The sequence below is a fragment of the Athene cunicularia genome, assembly GCF_003259725.1.
Source record: "Athene cunicularia isolate RWA chromosome 1 unlocalized genomic scaffold, athCun1 chr1_part1, whole genome shotgun sequence".
NCBI classification, from domain to species: domain Eukaryota; kingdom Metazoa; phylum Chordata; class Aves; order Strigiformes; family Strigidae; genus Athene; species Athene cunicularia.
This window is the reverse complement of record NW_020799091.1, coordinates 94,622,398-94,631,347: the sequence shown is the minus strand read 5'-3', so window position 1 is coordinate 94,631,347 and position 8,950 is coordinate 94,622,398. Positions and strand designations below refer to the sequence as shown.

Genomic DNA, 8,950 nt, shown 5'->3' with positions numbered 1-8,950 from the left:
TAGAAAAAGCAGCAATTTTCCTGGCATCAGAAGTGGAAATGTCGGTGCTGAGAAACTCTGCTGAGATGGAGCACGGTTCTTCCCTGGTATAATGTAAAACTCATGCTCTGAGGCTGGAGTCTTCCCTCTGGCTGCACAGTCCTGCAGAGTGCCCCCCTTGAGAGAAACCCATGGGCTAATATTAGACTTCCACTCTTCCATTACTTAATTCACAGGTACTGATGGAATAAATCACTCTAGCATGCTGGAAAACACTGCAAGCTGGAGCTTTGCTCTCCTCTGTTTAATCAAGAGCTTGAGCTCAGCAGATGCTTCAGATGACAGAAGTCACTTGGTGGGCGAAACCATGGCGAATGTATATGTGTCAAAATGCAGAGTCAGAGCAGAATGGTAATAGCCTCCTGCTGAGTAATTCAGAGGGTGGTTTAGCCCTGTAGTGCCTTTTGGGCAAGTCTGAATATTTGTTCAGACTTGGCTTGGTTCTGACAGACACCTGGTGCAGGGGTTCTTACAGGTAGTTTGTAATCTTTATTTGGGGAAAAGCTATGAGCGAGGGTGTGGAAAACCCATAGATCCTTTGATTTTAATCACACATGATTTAATATCAATCTCAAAACAGAAGTCATTTCAAAACAACAGTTACACTTGACAGCAGGCCAGGATTTTCTTAAAAAAATTAAAAAAAAAAAAAAAAAAAGCAAAAAGCATTTCCTCATTGTATACAGTGAGATCTCTGAAACTACTGGTGAATTTTCTGTTTGTTCAGATTCCCTCCCTCAAAGACATAGATTTGAGTTCATAACTTGTCTGGTCATTACATTTTGGCAGAAAGATTAAAACTCTAATTATTTTTCTTGCAGCCTAAGTTTCCCTTTACCCTAAACTTCCACTCCATATTGTTTTTAATCATTTGGTGTTTTAGTCATTTGGTGTTTTTCTCCCCACTTAAAAAGCTCCCTGCCTTCTTTGTACTTAGTAATGCAGTGTTTGTCTGGGTCAATCACAATTATTACAGGTATTAATTAGAAAAAAAAGAAACAATACACGTCCCCAAAACAACTTACTGCATTCCTTCTTCTAAACGAATCTATTCCAGTGTTTGCACCTTGTAACCAGGTTAGAATGTTGTTTTTTTCCAAACCTTTCCTGAGCTGTTCACACAGTAGGAGCAGGATGCCATCACTTGCCTTGTCTGTGTAGTAGGTTCCCTTAGTCCAGCGTTTCTGCTTTGAAAGGCTCCTCTTCCTTCATGAGCTTCTCTGCTTTTAATTGAGCTGACTCAGGAGCACACAGAAACAATTTTCCTTTAGGTCCTTCAAAGTGAGAAGCTTCCTATAAGAGTTTAAATCTCATGCATCAATGAAAAGTCTTACACAAATTATGAAACATTTTCTGGGTTTAGACTACAGATTAGCTTGTGTAACAATTTAGTAAAATCTCTCATCAGAAACCTGTACCTGGATCTGTCTGTCTATCTCTATGTCTCTTAGCTGGAAGTATGGGCCAAATCTTATGTTGACTAACAGTGAAAAGTGGATTGTATATTTTGATTGGTTTATTCTGTGCCTTAAATCTGCTTAACAGAGGCAGGTTTTGCATGTGTGTGCAAGAGATGGATTCACAAGGGGAACTGCCAGTTGCACACACAGTCCTCTGTCCTTCACATCAGTATCCCGGGTGTATACCAGATGGATTTAGGAGGGATAAGAAATGGGAAGTCATCCATCTTCCAAGAGGAGCAGCAGGTGCCTTCAGCCAAAAATGTGTTACAGGCAGTGGCACTGACAGAAACCAGTGAAGCCTGGCCCATCCATGGCCTGGTCACTAGTGTTTGCAAGATGTTGCTGTTCTTGAGCTCCATGGCATCAAGACAGCAAGGCAATGTGAGATGAGTACCAGTGCTGTGTTCCTGGCCCTTAGCTGCAGGGAGCCAATTGTCTATCCAGCAAAACATAGCGAGGAAGGGCTCTGGTCCTGTTGCCAAGTGCTGATACAGGCCAGGCATGAGACTCTTTCTGAATGGGATGTTCAGGTGGTCTTGACCCTTGTACCCCATGAGATGATGCTGAACAGGACACCTTCTAACTTTCCTTCCAAGTAAGCCTTCACAGCAAAGGGCAATACCTGCTGCCTGCCTGCTTTCTTTCAAAAATGCCTGGGTTTAGAGTTAAGAAGCACACTATGAAATGCCTTAGGTGGGATTTACTTCCCTTCAGTGCTGCAAAATCATGTATGAGGTGTGATCAACAGTCTCATCTGGTACCAAACTCGATGTTGGGAATGGGACCATGCCATCAAAGCACTGGAACAAACAAGAGCTTCTCTGTGCTGAGATTGCACAACCGGCACAACCGACGCTCAGTTGGAGGAGCAAGGCCAGGCAGAGGTTCAGCATGACCTCCGCCTGACTCATATTTTTTCCTCCTGTTACCAATAAGAACTTTTTCCTCATGAGTCACTTTAAAACAGTTTGTGCGTGTTCAGGGAAAAAACAAAACCCAAAGATTTTCCTGAGGAACAGTTTGTTGGTGAGACAGAACAAATCACTGAATACAGTCAGGGACTGTTCTGCCTGCACAGCAGAACTAATTAACTCTTAGGGCTTTAAGTGTATGGTTTTTTACTCTCATTTGTGTATGTCTCATCTTTAATGCATTTTTCTCTGAAACACATCAGCAAAATAAGCAAATGTTACTATTCCACTTTTTGGATATGTGTCTGAAGCTCAGGGAAACAAGGACCCCTTCAAAAAATTGCCAGTTTAGCTGCTGTCCATCCTAACATAGGCCTAGCATATGCTGGCAAAATGGTGCTTTTCCGTTCTACTTCCTTCTCAAGTAACATAAGCAGAAGCGTATTTATAGTATTGTAGCCCTGGCTTTCACAAGGTCTGAAATACTGGGCTTTCTGCCCCATCCATGACTTCATTGCAGTGGCAAATTTGACCTGTGTGAATTGCTTGTGGCTCCACAGGAGGTCCGTGGCAGGGGCAGGTTATTCAAGACCCTGGAATCACCGACCAGAATTTTAACTCTGAGGGCTGAATGGTTAAAGTTTCTGAGAAGTTAATTTCTCTGTAGGGAGTAGACATTAAGGTGTCCATTATATGTATTGATTTTCAGAAGCTGGAATATGTCTGTATCCTGATGGCAGGAGTGATTTATTTTGTTTAGTCTTTAACTGCAAAAAGGTTACTTCTGGCTCAGCCAGCCTGTTCCTCTCTTCTAACACCTTTTGGCCTTGCTGACTGATTTAAACCAGTTTTGACAGATCAGCTGCAGTCACAAAGGCAATTAAGTTTCTGCAGGCTTCACAAAGATCAAGAGTAGAGAAGAGGAAAGAAACCTTAGCATTGCCCCGCTAAGGGAAAGACTGGTTTGAGTTTAACCCTTACCAAACATCTGAATTGTCACGGCAGGGGCAGTTTTAGGGATGCCCTGATGGTAAGAAAAAAAATCACTGTAAGTCACAGGCACCAGGGAACACAATTGTGCGGCAGAATTGAGATGGAAATCAGGTCTCATCTGAACTTTTTGTCACCTTCACTGTCAGCTAGCAGCATGGTTTTGTCTTTGCATTCTTGAGCTGAATCAGTTTATTTCCACTGTAAGATCCTCGGGACTGGTGGCACCTCTATCCATTCCCACAGTCTGCTGTGGCCATAGTCTGGGTTTTATCAGACTGACAGGCTGTATTCCCATTTAAGTGGTGAGAGTCTGGAAGAGGTCTCTGGGAGAAAATTACCGACAGCTGATTTTGAGAGGTCAGGTTAAATGATTTAATAGTTCTCAAGCTTTAGGTCCTATACATCTAAAGGAAGGTGTGCTGGTTTCTGGAGCACTGAACAGCTTTTGTCAGATTCCAATGGTGCTCAAATGCATACTTCTGTTTCCTGCATGCAAACCAGTCTGCCTTGAAATGTCATGACCATTTTGGCCATCTGAAATAGTGACAAAATATCTATCTTCATAGACAAAATAATACAAAGCAAAAAGAAATGTTCCAGCAACTGACCTTTCTATGTCAAACTCCTAGCCTAAAGAAGATCAGGATCTTCTAAGTGACTAATTAAATCAGAAGTGAATCTGTATAAAGAAATAAATGCCTAAAAAGTATGATGAGAAAGCCTGCTCTCAGCCACAGTATTCCAATTACTAGTAGTACAGTCTAGGAGAGTCAAATCCCATCTCTAAATGTCTGCTTCTTGATCCTGTAAAATTATCCATGAATGGATTTTGACATGGCTTTAATTGGCACAGACCTTCTTTGTATAAATTGCATACTTCAGATCAATTCAGAGATTACAAATGTAACTTCAGAAAATATAAACAACAGAGCCAGGAGACCTGATCAGCTCCAGATGACTGGACCAGAAAGACTGTGATGAGCTCCTTCTAGAGTGGAGTCCAGCTCGCTACCAGCACCACACAGCCAGGGCTTTTATTTCACTAAACATTCTTTGTTCCTCTCTCCATTGACCTTCCTCACCACCAAAGCAAGAGTGAGCAAATTTCCTACTGGGGTCCTAAGATAACACCTAATTGAAAGGAATAAGGGAAGACCAAAAATGTATCTATGAAATACACCAATGGTTACTAAAAATATGTGTAAAGAGCCATGCATGTACAGGTGGTCAGTTTTCCAAAATGATTGATGAATCTATTGAATTTCCCTGCAAGACATGCTATTAATTTGTGCTGAGTAAGTGCAACTCATTGCAGCAACTACAGTAATATGAGGAACACATGCTACTGCCTGGGATGCAGGGTATCATCTTAAATTTACTGCAGTTAATGCAGTGCAAGATTATGTCTGGAAGATGTGAAAATGGTTGTAGAGACCACAGGATGGATGCTTAATTGCCTGAATGGTCTCTTTCAGTACCTGCATTGCTACAAAGTAAGTTGCTGTGTGCCTGAATGATTGTAACTGAAGAAATAATGCAAATATGAATCAAAGAATTTGAAAATTACAAGGTAAATCCTGAAATACACATGACTTCTCTATCAATTTCTTGTTTAGATTAAACACCCACTGACTTTACTTACAACTTTGTTTAAAAAGGAGGTTCTGAATATTCTGTATTTAGGAACCAGTTCATTCACTCCTGCAATAGTTGCAACTTGCTGTTAGTTGCCTTACCCTGAACATAAACCTGCTACAGCTGCCGGCCATAAGACTGAGCTGTAAATACTCAGTTTTATTCATATTTTTTAATAGTCCTAAAGATGAACATGTATTCTTGTAGAATGGGGATGTTAGTCCTTTACTGCTGTTTGGAGGATCATACTTCAGTCATAAAAGTCCTCAGTGGTGAAGATGATGACATTTGTTGTACAGCTAACTCTAGAAAGCAGCTGCTGTTTAAGACATATGGCAACCCTATCCAGCGATTTAGGATTCTAAGTGGGAGACCCCAGATGCAATCCAATTCAGATGCCAGTATGGCATTACCTATATTTGAGTTTGGCTGGAACACACACTTCTTACAGAAGGTGCCAAGTAATTTCTAAGGGCTAAAGATCTTTTCAGTGAGTGCTAGCTGAAAAATTTCAATCAAGACACTTTTTCAAAAAAAATTAGATTGTTGAAAAAAACCCTATAGGTTGTGAAGAGAAAGATTTCTGTTTGCAAACTGAATTTCACTCACTCAAGTCCTCTTTTTTTTTAAAAAAAAAATGTATTTATTAGTGGGGGTTTTAAGTCAAATGGTGTCGTCTGTACAGCTTACAGCCAGGGTCTCCCTGTTGCCTCCCTGTGCTGCCAGGAAATAGATGTAAATGGTGTACCTGGGGGTTACAGCCTGACTAGACATCCTGGTATGTACAGGAGGAGGAGTGCTAAGGTACACATTCTCCTTAGACACAGTGAAAATGTTTCCAAACCAAAATATATTTTGGTTTTTGATGTTTTGGTTGAAAAGATCTCCTCTACCCATTTTCCCATTTTCTGCAAAAACGTTTTTCAGCTGAAGTCTGGGTAAGCTTTAATATTTTTGTTTGTTTGTTTGTTTGTTTTGTTTGCCTAGCATTCCTCTGGTTTATGTGATGCTGAAATTGCAATGAAATGAGGAGCACGATGAGGGCAGCTAGTGAAATAGCTTAAATTCAGGAAAAAACATTGACATAGACAATTGCCTTTACTCTTAGTTTGTTTTCAAGGCACAGAATTAAAGATCTACAAAATAGTATCACCTGATGTATGAACAGAAATGAAATTCAAGATACATATATCTGACATTTGAGGTGTGTAAATCTGGCTCCTAGCTGTCAGGTGTTCAAGGTGTGAGAGGGAATAGGTTCTCAGAAGGATAAACATGGGCTAAACCAGCAATTTAGAAATGCCATTTTCAAAGTCAGGCAGGGGAGAAGCCAGGCTGAGCAGGCAGAAGATGCAGGTTCCCTAGGGAGAGTGTGAAGGAGAGAGAACCGGCAAAATTCCCACTGGAGCCTCTTTGTTTCTGTTGCCAGTAATTATCATCCAACTGCAAAAGGTAAAAAAACAGAGCACCTTTTCCCCTAATCCAAAAGGCTACATGTAAGGACGATCAAGCTCTAGCACCTTGGAAACAAAGTGATAAGAAGGGCTTATCCAGGGGCAATACAATGGTCAGGACCACTTTTATTTCTGTTCTCATCCTCTGGACAGCCACGCAGCAGGGAAGGGGAAATGAAATTACAGGTGAGTGATGCGAACCTGATCAGAAGACCGCAGCTGTTATGTAGGGCATTTTAGTTTGGATGTGGGATATCTCTTTATTTGCAATAAACCAGCCAAGGTGGCCACTCTCTGGAGAACTGGCAATGTCTCAGTGACCATTTAAATTAAACAAAGAAAATCTAACCAAGCCAAAATACCACCTTTGTCCCCAACTCATCATGCCCAGGCAAAAGCCTTCTCATTTCCTTTGTGCCAGAAATGAATGAGTAGGATTGCTGCTTTGTCTTTAGTAATGTGCAAATTTTGATGAAAATTGTCTTTAAAAGAAACTTTTGGAGAAAAATATGTAGTAATATACCTGACAAATTCCTAGAGATGCATAAAATGAAGCTGTAGGAGACATGTTTAATTTTTATCTATGGTATGGGCTGTAATTTGGAAAAACCTAACCCAACTGCTAGGTTGTAACTGCTAAATTCCTAATTTGCTCTTAATTTCTGGTTTGATTTATTTAGACAAGAAAAGACTGGGATTTTTGGCTGCCTTTTGTTGCATTTTTTTACTTAGATGGTTTTGCAAGTCTCAATTAAAATACAAATCATATTTCTTAAAGCCTTGCAGACTTCTGTTATTTTGTCAGTCACAGCTGAAAAAGAGGTTTCTACAGATTAGGGGTCAGCAAAACCCCCATTCTAGAGCCATTTAAAATAAATGGGTTTGACTTTAAAAAGAATTTGGAGTACCCAGAAAAATCGAGGCCTTAATCCACTTTCCTTCATGTTTCAGAGCCTTTGTTTTTAAAACCGAATTTGAATCTGCCCTCCATGAACCTGTTCCAACAGATTACTTTCAAGGTTGTGTCAAGACAAGGAAGGGGCTTGTCTTTGGTTCTTGCTTTCTCCAGTAAGAAAATATTTTGCAGATCCTAGCTCACAGTGGATTTTCTGGCACTTGAACAGTGAAGCTTCCAGAATTGCATCTAAGTCTGTGGCATAAATGCTATCAAGTGTTTTTTATTGCTGATTTTTTGATCACACTCTCAGTTCTGATCTGGGTTTGACCTTGAGTTATAGGGAGCCTGCTCCTATGCTGACTTTCCTTTCAGCCTTTTCTCTCAGTATTTGTTTCTATTAATAAAGTATTTGCTTTCATTGTTTCTGCTCTTGTTTAATATAATAAAATTTATACTTTCTCTGACAGTGCTGAAAGCTGGTAGTTGCTAAATTAAAAACCTAATGTCCAGAGATGATAGGCATAGCATAGCCCTACTAATGTCAGGTGATTGCTGCCTTCTGCTTTGCGACTGACTTCAGCTGTGTGTTGCTGTAAACAATAGCCAGTGCACTTTAATTCCATTTAATAATGCCATAATCCCATAGATGGGGGTTATAAGAACAGAAAGCCAATTTACTAAAGAGCCCAAATTGTTCTAAGCCACATTGCTCAGCAGGAAACTGCTGTCAGCAAATAATAGAACTCAGCGAGTGTCAAAGCTTGTTTTAAACCGTATGGAAGTGATGGATGATGGTGAGGTTGGTGGTCCTACACCCTTCCCTGTCACCTTCAGACTAACCTCTTCCAGCAAGGGTATCTGTACCACCATAGCCATATCTCAAACCTCCTCTTTTGGCTTTGGCAGACTCTTCTATACCTAGTATCAATGTTTAAGTATGAAATATGATTTCATATCTTCTCTGACAGCTGTAGCTTCTAATTATAAACTGTGTCTAATTCTACACGGTTTTATTCTCAGTTTCATACCTGTATTTATGTTCCACATTGCTGTAGAGCCTAAGCCAGTTCAGCTGACTCTGGAATTCTTAGCTTTCCAGTGCTATGTCCTTGCTGCCGCCTCAGTTCTGCACGGACAACATGAATCTTCAGTGCTCTCCTTACTCAGTTGTTCTCTTCCAGGCCCTGCTTTGCTCTAGCCATGCTAATACATGACCTCTGGAGAAACTGAAGGATCACAGTGATGAGGAACCATGCTGAACTCTTCTTCCTTACCTGCCCTACCCTCCTCTAACATAATTTTATACTATAACAATATGTTTCCTTAACACAATAGTTTATTTTTCTTGTTTTCGTAGGACAAAATTTGTGCAGTTCCTCCCACCTTCCCTGATCACCGACAGATGTTTGTGTACTTTCTCCAGGTAAAGGCTAGTTCCAAAATGGTTTAGGTATTCTTTCCATTCCACTTTGGGATTTCAGCCATTCAGGTCCCAAACTAATGAAAAAAAAGCTGAAACAAGTTATTTTCTTTCTTCCCCTCCCCTCCCCCCCCCCC

At 40.6% G+C, this 8,950-nt stretch overlaps 1 protein-coding gene across 1 annotated transcript in view; it reads left to right on the top strand.

The window, feature by feature from the left end:
• Nucleotides 1-6,657: 6,657 nt before the first annotated feature.
• Nucleotides 6,658-8,950, top strand: part of UMODL1 (uromodulin like 1) — a 52,096-nt gene continuing 49,803 nt past the window's right edge. Inside the window, exon 1 of the mRNA XM_026859248.1 lies at nt 6,658-6,681. The gene's annotated coding sequence lies outside the window, so the exon portion shown is untranslated. The remainder of the gene's footprint in view (nt 6,682-8,950) is intronic.